We start from the raw sequence: 11,876 nt of genomic DNA on the forward strand, positions 1-11,876 counted from the left end.
CTCCAATACATACTCCAATATTTCAAATTGCACACTTTTGACTTTACGAATTGAGTCCACATTATTTTGAATTACTTGAATGTGCTGTTCAAATAACAACATTATCTTTGGAAGATAAACAATCTTTGGTCCTGAGTACACTTGCATCTTTGAGTTAAAATGTTGACCAGTAAACCTTATATCTTCTTCAGACAGAATAGACACAGCTTTCCTTTTAGGTTTAGATGTGAGGTACGTCTTCAGCGTGTTGTTAGTCTTTCTTCTTTTCTTCAGCATTCTGTTCCTCATAGGAAGAATTAGAACTTTAGAACCAGATTTTGAAGATTTATTTGATCCTCTTGATTTTAACAAATGAGTCTCTTTACTCTTCCCAGCAATAGGTTTGCTCATGTTTTTGGTCATAGATAGGTAAGATTGAAATGACATTGGTTCTTCAAACTCATCAACAGCCACAGCATTTGTAGAATCCCTCTGTAGAGAAGCAGGCTGCTTCCACTTATGGCTCCTACACATCTCTTCAACTAGAACTGCAGCCTTTTCAGTCACTCTGGCTTCTATGTCTTTTCCTGCAACTTCAAATCCAACTTTGCCACTTCCAATTCAGTCTAATTTTCTGACAGTTTATTTTGAATCTGTTTATTAGATTCTCTCTCCACATTCAATAGGAAAGTAATTCTCTCATTATCTTGCGAGAAGTTAGTAACTTGAACTGGAGTTAAAAGGTCATGTGATGCATTGGTACTTCTGCTTTTTGCCCTGTTGTAGTAAACTCAAATTGTCTGAATTTACATTGCTGATATGCAATATCTCTTTCTTTCTATATTGTTATTAACTGGGCTTTCAGGGAACATTCTTGATTGTTTTCTGTAGTCAGCTGTCTTGTGTTATTAATCAATGACTTGTTCTCTTTTAAAAGACAAATTTCCTCCTCCAACTGTATGCATCTTGATAAGGTTGAATCCCTTTCCTCAATAACTGCATTAATTTCTTCAACAGTTATTCTTTTCTTCAGCTCTCTGACTTTGCGAATTCTATCTACAATTGAATCTCCATTCTTGTCAACTGCACTTTGGCCTTTTTTCTTGGTTACTTTCAAAACTGAAAAATCATTAGATTAATTCCCAGTTCTGTTTCCAAGTACAAATTTTAAATATTTCTGGTTACTGTTTTTGTGATTATCCAATATTTCCAAGTCCCTTTTCAACATTTTGTTCTTTGAAGGCAGTTGCTCTAGTTTTCATTAACCTTGTCCACTGGAGCCTCTGGGCCACAGAAACTACTTTCAGATTTGTACTCAGTCATTTGTTTTAGTCCTACCTTAGATTCAGTTTCACAGGAATAATCACCAGCAGTATTTGTAGCATCTACAAATACTTTATTTGCATTAATTTCTGATGAAAATAATTGCTTCAATGCTGGTTTAAATGCCTTTGATTTATTTTCACATTGCTCTTCAGAAGTGGCTATCTTATTTATAGTCTTTTCTGTTCCCACAGCTTATCAAGTTTCACAACTCAAATCCTGTTGACACTTGTCACTGACCGCTCCTGAGCATTTTCATTATTTCCTCCTGATGGTCCATTAATTGTCCAACCAACCATGATTTTGACAGCGTAAGGTCCGTCTCCCACACTCCGTATTACTTCTAGTGGTTCCAAAGCATTTGGTACATCTGAGCCAATCAGCATCTCTATCTCAGGAACCAATTCCAGGTAGATAAACCTTCCCCAGACAAGACCACAGATCGATATTGTTTTGATGTGGGATTTTTCCTATTGGGAGTTTGCAGTTATCCTTATCGGCCCCAGTAAGAAAGCTTGTCCGAACCTTGGGTTTGTAATTCTGCAGAACACTGTTTTACAAGTCCATGTTCAAACACTTTATAAAATGGATGAGGATTTATGTACTTCCCATTCTTGGCATTTTCTGGGACCCATACAAGTGTCCATGGTTATACTTTTAAAATGAAGAAAATGAGAGACGTTGAAAAGGGTGAGAACAAATTCTCCCAGAAAACCTGTCAAAACATTCACAAGATAAAGAAAAAGAAGCAGGCTATTCGGCCCATCGAGTATGCTCTGTAAATCCACCCTGAGCAAAACTGTTCTCACATCCAGTTCCAAATTCTGGTCTTTTCCCTGTATCCCTTGATTAGATACCTATCAATCTCCCCCTTAAACTCCCCCAATGATTGGGCCTCCACAGCTGTATGTGGCAATTAATTCCACAAATCCACAACCCTCCGGCTAAAGAAATTTCTCCTCATCTGTTTAAATGGGTAATTTCTAATTCTAAGACTGTGCTGTTTTGTCCTGGATTCACCCACCAAGGGAAACATATTATTTACATCTACTCTGTCCAATCCTTTCAGCATTTGAAATCTTTCTATGAGATCTCCTTTCATTCTTCTATACTCCGATGAATACAGTCCAAGAGCAGATAAATGTTCCTCATATGTTAGCCCTTGCATTCCAGGAATTATCCTGGTAAATCTTCTCTGTACTTTCTCCAACATTATTAAATCTCTTCCAAGATAAGGGGTCCAAAATTGCACAAGTACTCCAAATAAGGTCTTACCAGTGCCCCATAGAGCCTCATCAACAACTCTTTACTCTCATACATTATTCCTCTTGAAATGCCAACATAGCATTTGTTTTCTTTACTGCCAATCCAACCTGGTGGTTAATCTTTAGGTTAACCTGCACGAGGATTCCAAGTGCCTTTGCACTTCCGAATATTGAATTTTCTCCCCATCCAAATAATAATCTTCCAAAGTGAACAACCATACATTTCTCAATGTATCTCATCTGCCATTTCTTTGCCCAGTCTCCCAAACTGTCCAAGTCTCTCCGCAACCTTTCGGTTTGTTCAACACTTCCTACTCCACCACCTGTCTTGGTGTCATCTGCAAACTTAGCGACAAAGCCATTCAATCCATAATCTAAATCATCAATATGCATTGTAAGAAGAAGCGGCCCCAACACCGACCCTGCGGAACACCACTAGTAACTGGCAACCAACCAGAAAAGGATCCCTTTATTCCCACACTTTGCTTTCTATCAGCCAATGCTCCACCCAATCTAATATCTTTGCTGTAATTCCATGCATTCTCATCTTATAAAGCAGCATCTTATGAGGCACCTTATCGAAGGTCTTTTGAAAATCCATAAACACAATATACACAGCCTCTCCCTTGTCCATCTTATTTGCGATTTTCTAAAAAAATTCCAATAGGTTGGTCAGGCAGGATTTTCCCTTCATGAAACCATGCTGGCTTGGACCTATCATGTCATGCACCTACAGATATTTCATAACCTCGTCCTTGAGGATTGACTCCAATAACTTTCAACTACAAACATCAGACTAATAGGCCTACAATTTCCTTTTTTCTGCCTCCCTCCTTTCTTAAATAGTGGAACTATAATTGCGAATTTCCAATCCTCTGGAACTATGATTTCTGGAAAATCAATTCCAATGCCTTCACAATCTCCAAAGCCACTTCCTTCAGAACCCATGGGTGCACCTCATCTGGTCTGGGAGACTTATCTATCTTTAGTCCATTCACCTTACAGCATTATCTTTCTAGTAATGCTAACTGTACTTAATTCTATTCTCTGAGATGCCTGACTATCAGGGATATTGCTATTGTCTTCCTCAGTGAAGACTGATGCAAAATATTCATTTAGTTCCTCAGCCATCTGTTTGTTACCCATTATAATTTCCCCACCATCATTTTCAATCGATCCTATGTCTACCCATGTCTCTCTTTTACTCTTCATAGATTTAAAAAAAACTCAGTATCCTTTCTGTATGCTATTTGTCAACTTCCTTTCATAATTCATCTTTTCTTCCCTGATCACTTTTTTTGTCTCTCTCTGTAAGTTTTTAAAAAGTTTCCCACTCCTCTGTTTTCCCACTAATTTTTTGCTTCCTTTTATGCCTCCCCTCTTGCTTTTATTTCAGCCTTAACCTCTCTTGTTAACCACATTTATGCCATTTTTCATTCAAAATTTACCTGCCCGCCAGAATATTGGTCCCGCTCCAGTTCAGGTGCAGCTGTCCTTTTTTGTAGAGGTCAGACCTTCCCCAGAAGAGATCCAAATGATCCAGAAATCTGAACCCCTGCCACCTGCAGCAACTCTTCAGCCATCTGCCATAACTTCCTGTTCCTACCCTCTCTGGGACGTGGCACAGGCAGCAATCCTGAGATTACCACCCTTGAGGACCTGCTTTTTAACCTCTTTCTTAACTCCCTGTATTCCCTTTTAAAGATCTCATCCTTACTCCCATCTATGACATTGACCATTGTTTCTGGACCACAACGCCTGGCTGCTCAACCTCCCCCTCCAAAATGTTATGAACTTGATCAGAGACAACCCTGACCCTGGCACCTGGGAGGTAATATACCATCTGGGAGCCTTGATCTCATTCACAGAACCTCCTATCCACTTGTCTAACCAATAAGCCTCAAACACCATTATTCTCCTTCCCCCACCCCCCCCCCCTTCCCTTCTGAGCAAGGGGGCCAGCCTCTGTGCTGGATATCTGTGGTGAAGATGACATGATGGAGACAGGGGAATTGGAAGCTGTCAAAGTGAGGAAGGGCAGGGGCAAGGGAATATGAATTTAAATTTTTTAAAATCTCTTCCTTTTATACTTTTCTTTTTTATCTTATGTGTCAATTATACTTAAATTTTATGTCTGCAGCAAGTAAGCCTTTCATTGTATCTGAACATTGTACTTTTGTATTTGGCATTAAACTTTTCATACAATTTTTCAGCCCACACACAATCCGTGTAAATCTTTAAGCAGCCTGTCCAATGCAATCAAATTTTTTCCCATGACATTATATGAATTACTTAAGCTGTTGCCTAATGTGTGTGGTAAACAGTTTCTGCATGACCTCCCTGCTCTCAGATGATAAAGAAAAACACATGCAGTTGAAAAGCAGTTCATATTGCTACCTCACAGCTCCAGGGACCTTGGGTTCTGTCTGTGTGGAACATGCACATTCTACCCCGATACCATGGACTTCAGCCACATGCTCCAGTTTCCTCCCAAAGATGTTTTGTAGATTAAGTGGCTACTGTAAAAATAACTCTCTTATGTAGAAAAGTGGCAGAGAATGAAAGGGCAGACAAGAGAATAAATTGCAAGGGTCCAAGGAAATAACTAGAACGAATCAAGTTTATTGTACAACTTGGCACAACAGTGCTCTCTGCTCCTCGGTGTAAAACATGCAGACATACAACCAGACATAGCACACATACAGACAAACAATGCATATACAGGACAAGTATTTCATCCATTCAAACAAATAAATAAAGTTTTGTAAATATGGGAATCTCAGATGATTAATGTAAGTATTTCCTTTGTTCATTCAGCATTCTCATTTCCCATGGAAAGAAGCTGTTCCTCAGTCTAGTGGTGCTGGCACTGATACTCCTGTATCTCTTCCCTGACAGGACAGATGCTGTGTGCAGGGTGGGAAGGGTCCTCAATAATTTTGTGCGCCCTCTTCATAAAATGATCCCGATAGATCACATCAATGGCGGGGTGTGGTGGGAGGAGGGAGACTTGTGATCTCTCTGGATGGTCCCGTGGATTGATCTCCAATCCTTTTCTCTGCTGCAATCATACCACACTGTAATGCAGCTGGCCAGGATGCTCTCAATAGAGCTTCTATAGAAGATTGTCATAATGGTGGCTGATAGCCTTGCCCACTCTAGTCTTCTTAGGAAGTGCAGTCGCTGCTACACCTACCTGACAAGTAAGATGTTGACTGTCCACGATTTGTCACTAGTTATGTGAACTCCACTCTCTCTACTACAGAGTTGTTGATGTGTGGTGGAAGGTGGTTGTTCACTAGGCCACATAGCCTCAAGATACAAGGAAGTAGATAGCAGACAGAGATAAGGAGGAACTGCTTCTCCCACAGAGTAATGAATCTTCAGAGCTCACTGCCAAAGGAAGCATTATTAAATTAATGCCTCATTAAATATCTTTAAAACACTGACAGATGAATTTTGAAGAATAGGAGAATTAAGGGTGATGGAGAACAGGCAGCTAAACTGGAGCTGAATCGATGGCCAAATCAACCATGATCTTACTGAATGGCAGAGCATGCCTGATGGCCCAGATGGTTGTCTCTTGTTCTATTTCTTTTGTTCTAAACAAGGGGAATAGGACTGATTGAACTGCTCTGATAGGAGCCAGCAAGGAACTAAAGGCTGAATGCCACCTAAGAACCATCATTTTGATGTGGATGTTCACTGCATTGCCCTTTTCCTTCTTCACTCAGTATTCAACCACTTTTCTTAAATTCCCTTCTCTCGTTGCACCTTTGGAAATACATTCTTCCACTTCCCCTAAATACTCCTCTTTTCCCCTTTTCTGCTCCACTAACAGGCAATTTATATACAGGTAGTCCTCGACTTCCGACCTACTTGACCTGCGTCTATCTGCACATATGACCAAAATTTTTTTTAAAAACGTGTCTGTGCATGCACAACCTAGCGCTGTATAGGGCCATGTGCACAGTCACCATTATGTAGGCCCACTAGAAACATGGCAAGCAAGAGGAAAAATATATTCCTTGCTGATAGATCTGTGAAGAGACTGAGGAAATTAAGCCTTCCTCCTTTCTGTCTCTGACATGGCTAATTTTAACTTCAAGTGCAATTTCTTTAAGATGTCCCTTATATTTAACTTTAAATTATGAATGTATATTATAAAACCAAGGACCAAATACTACAACAATGGATGGGAAACAATGCTGTGCAGGGAATTCTTATGGGTTTATAGACAGTAAGAAATCAAAACACCACACACTTTTTGGGGCACATGTCAATGTAGCACAACATTAATCTTCCTGGAATGACTCTGCATTGCCGACAATCCCAGGATGTCCTGAAGTACTCCACAGAATTACTCATGTCATTAATGGTATACACTTTTCTGTATTATGTACTTTATATAATCATTTAAAAAATTATATAAATAATTGTAAAAATGATTTACACACACACACATACACATCCCCCTCCCCCCACCCCAGTCAAGGGCCATCTATATGATGTTAAGTGCGGAAAGGGCATCAAAGCTTGGTCTGGCCATTCACTGCAACAGAACTTCCCCCAGCTGTCTTGGACCTCACCATGCTGCTGTATCCCCGAGGGGATGACGAGAGGGTGGGTTTGGACCTGTGAAACCGCATCTCAACTAAATCCATTAACACATACGCGGTTCCTTTCAAAGGAGTAGGGTATCCTATCAAATCCCCCAAACTGACTGAAAGGAACCATCATCACGATCCTATGGGATGGATATATATACTACATCACAGGCACCATTGAGGTCATCTACAAGAGGCGGTGTCTGAAAAAAGCAGCATCTATCCTCAAAGACCTTATTGTAGTAAGGTGGTTTTTATGAATGTTTGCCCTATGATTCTGCCTCAAAACACTTGTTCATAAAAATACATCCATGCAGAAAAGTTCCAATTGCACTTCAAAAGCAACTAAAAGCAGAGTTGGACAGGATGGAAAGCCTGAACGTGATTCAGAAGATAGATGAGCCAATGGAGTGGGTGAGTTCACTCATTGTTCTGGACAAAAAGAATGGAAAGCTTAGAATTTGCTTAGATCCAAGAGATCTAAAGAGAGCAATAAAGATAAAACACTTTAACCTTCTGACGTGTGAAGAAATCATGTCACAGTTTGCAAATGCAAAGTTTTTCAGCAAGTTAGATGCATCATCAGGATTTTGGCAGTTGAAATTGGATGAAGCAAGTTCAAGACTGTGCACGTTCAATAGTCCATTTGGCAGATATGGATTCTTAAGGTGACCATTTGGAATTGCCTCAGCTCCTGAAGTGGATGACAAAACTATCCACATGGTCTATGAGCACCTGGATGGAGTTGATACTTCAATGGGGATCCACGAGAATGGAGCATGATAAGAGACTAAGGAAAGTGCTGGAAGCAACAAGGAAAGCAAGCCTGAATCGAGAGTATGCCAGCTCGGGGTGACAGAACTAATATTTGTAGGAGATATTATTAGCAGTAAGGGCATCAGACCAGATCCCAGGTGTCCATCACTGGGAACATGCCAAGGCCACAATGCAAAAAGGACATACAGAAGTTTAATGGAATGGTCAACTATATAGGTAAATTCATATCCAACCTCTCTGAAAAGATGGCTCCATTGAGAAGACTAAAAGAAAAGAACATTTAATAGGATTGGAATCATGAGCATGAAAAGTCATGGAGCGAATTAAGTAAACTGCTCACAGAGGAACCAGTTCTCAGGTTTTATGACCCAGCGAGACCAATCAAGATGGCATCAGACACATCACATAGTGGGCTTGGTGCAGTTCTTCTGCAAAAATATGATGACTAGCAACCCACTGCATATGCATCACGCTCAATGACAGACGCGGAGACACGATATTCTCAAATTGTAAAGGAGCTGCTCAGCATCACATACGCCTGTGAAAGATTTCATCAGTTTGTGTCAGGACAAGCAATCAGTGTAGAGACTGACCATAAGTCCTTGATTGCTTTGTTCCAAAAGCCATTAAATGAATGTCCACATAGAATGCAAAGAATGATGATTAGGCTCCAACCCTGAATGTAGTTTACACTCTGGGTAAGCTAATATACACAGCAGACACATTATCTAGATCTGATCATTATCAGATGCAAAAATGGAGCTCATAAAATCAGAGACAAACAATGATGAAACACTAAGACAACTGAGAAAAAAAATCTTGGACGGATGGCCCAAAGTGAAGCAGGACTGCTCACCTGTCCTTGCAGAGTACTGGAACTGCAGGGTGGAACTATCAGTGGTTGAAGACATAATCTACAAAGGAAGTAAAATCCTTATCCCAAAGAGTCTGAGAAAAGAGAAAAAACATCCATGGAGGACATCTTGGAATCGAAAAGTGTCAGAAAAGAGGAGATGTACTGGCCAAGAATCAACAATGAAATAACAAATGAAGTGTCCAACTGTACAATATGCTGGAAATATCAAGTAAGCAATCCTGCAGAACCACTAAAGCCCCACCCAGCATCAGACAGACCTTACCAGAAGGTAGGCGCTGACCTCTTCAAATTTCAAGGGAAGGACTATTTTGTAGTCAGAGACTATTACTCTCTGTATCCAGAGGTGTGTAAACTGAACACCACCACTGCAGATGCTGTAATAACAGGTATGAAAGCCATATTCTCCAGTCATGGCGTGGCAAGCGAGGTCTTCACAGGCAATGGACTCCAGTTTTGCAATTTAAAGTTCTGAAAGTTTGCCAAAGAGTGGGACTTTGTACACACCATGTCAAGTCTTCATTTTCCACAGTCCAATGGTCTAGTGGAAAAATCAGTACAGACTGTGAAAAGACTGATGAACAAGGCAAAAGACAGTAGAACCGACTTCTACCAGAGCATGATAGTATACCACTCAACGCCTCTCGAGTGTGGTATGTCACCAGCACTACTCCTTATGGGACGTAAGCTAAGATCAAACCTACCCATTCAGGAGAACCTCCTAAAAACAAAAGAGAGGGAGAAAATGAGGAAGTTCAAAGAACAACAGAAAGAAAAGCAAAAGTATTACTTTGACAGAGGAACAAAATTCCTACTGGAACTCTACACTGGTGACCAAGTAAGGCTAAAAGACAAAACAAACCTATGGACTAAAAAGGGAACTGTCCTTAGTGAAGTCCAACCAAAATTATACACCATTCAGACAGATGAAGGTGCTGTTCTGAGAAGAAATCATCGAGATCATCAAATGGAACCAGCCATAGTAGATGGAAAGATGGATACTGATGAAAAAACTTCTGAGAAGTCATCGTCTGAGGCAACAACTTAGCTTCAAGGACAATCAATCAGGAGATCGTCAAGACACATGAATCCTCCTAAGAGACTCATTGAGCAAATGTAAAGACTCCTGTAATAGAATGAAGTAGTGCTATCTTATTCACTCTTCAAGTTTTAGTGTACGTAAATGTGAACACACAAAACAAGTTTAAAAATGTTAACAATGTTGATAATAATTAAAATGTAAGTTCTTGGTGTTAAAGTTACAATTGCAGTTATACAAAGAAAATATGTTAGTTAAAAGTAAGCTACTTTTGTTTTCAGAAAGGGAGATGTAATGATAGTGATTATGGTTGCAAGCAACTAGCAATGTCTTACTATTTGATTAGACTTGGGTGCCACCTGGGGCTGACACTGCGCAGGAGACACAGAATACAGAGCTGTAATGGAGACTTGCAGCCTTATGGCACTGTTCACATCAACTTTAAAAGAACCTTTTCCTTCATCTATGTGTTGTCATGAGAACTCACACACACGAATACAAGATGAAACATGGCTGTGTTCTTAGCCCGTGCTCTACTTACTTTGCACCTGTGACTGTGGAGCTCGGTATGACAATACACCATTTACAAATTTGCTGACAGTAGTGGACTGTATTAAAAAAGGTAATGAATCAGAATACAGGAGATTGAAAACTGGGCTGAATGGTGTACCAACAATAACCTTGCACTCAAGATCACCAAAACCAAGGATCTGATTGTTGACTTCAGGAAAAGAAAGCCAGAGGTATACGATCCAGTGATCAGTGGAAGATCAGAGGTGGGGAGGATGAGCAAAATTTAAGTTCTTGGGAGTCACTAAATCAGAAGATTTCTCCTGAACCCAACACATGAATGACATCGTGAAGAAAGCACGTCAGCGCCTCTACTTCCATAGGAGGCTGTGGAGGTTTTGTATGATGTCAGAAACCCTGGGAAATTTCTACAGAAGTGTGATGGAAAGTGTGCTGACGAGCTGCATCATGGTCTGGTATGGTGACACCAATACCCCTGACGCAAAGCCCTGTAAAAGGTAGGACATCACTGGCAAAACCCTCCCCATCATTTGTGAAGATCAATGGGAAACGCTGCCGTTGGAGAGCAGCAGCAATCATCAAGGATCCACACCACCTAGCACATGCTCTGTTTTCACTGCCACCACTAAGATATAGAACTCACATCACCACATTCATGAATAACTGGTATCCCTCCACCATCAGCCTCCCCAACAACAAACTCATTTAAGGTCTCTAAATTTTGCACTATTGATTTTTTATTCTCTCTGTATTCTAGTTTGTATACATTTCTTTATCTGTTTACATTTATTTGTTTATGTGTGTAGGCCATGTAGTTTTTTATTTGCTTTACCAAGAAGTGGTAATTCTGCCTCACCTGCAGGAAAAAGAATCTCAAGGTTGTATGCAATGAGATATATACACTCTGACAATGAATATGAAATCTGATTGAGTTTGTCTTGAGGAATCTGTATAGTGGAGAGGTAGCAGATATTCCTGACAGAGTCAAGTTGCACAGGTTGTAAGAGGTAAGACATGAAAGGCTGCAGTTACTGTGGTAGAAGTTAGAAACATAATGGTGGAGCAACTTGGCAGGTCAAACAGTGCCCCTTATTTGATGAATACATATCCAACGTTTCTGGCTTGAGCCCTTCACCAAGGTATGGAAAAATGTTGACAGGCGCTGAAATCAAAAAAGGTAAAGGGGTCGGGTAAGGGGAGGAGCACGGTCCCAAAGGCAGGAGGTAACAGATGTGAGGGAGAGGACAGCAGTAGGTGGGCGGGGGGGGATGGTTCTATGAATGGAGAGGGAAAGGTGTAGAGAGCTGAGAGAAAGAAGGCAGGGGCAAGGGAGGGAGGGAGAATAGTTTAGCAGAAACTGGAAAAAGTGATGTTAATGCCATCCATCTGGACCCACATCCTACCCTGCGCCGCTGTGCCCTTCCTTCTCCATCTATTACCACCTGCCTTTGGGACCGTGAACATCCTCCCATACCTTTTTA

Source organism: Narcine bancroftii, chromosome 8 (assembly GCF_036971445.1).
Source record: "Narcine bancroftii isolate sNarBan1 chromosome 8, sNarBan1.hap1, whole genome shotgun sequence".
Classification (NCBI taxonomy): domain Eukaryota; kingdom Metazoa; phylum Chordata; class Chondrichthyes; order Torpediniformes; family Narcinidae; genus Narcine; species Narcine bancroftii.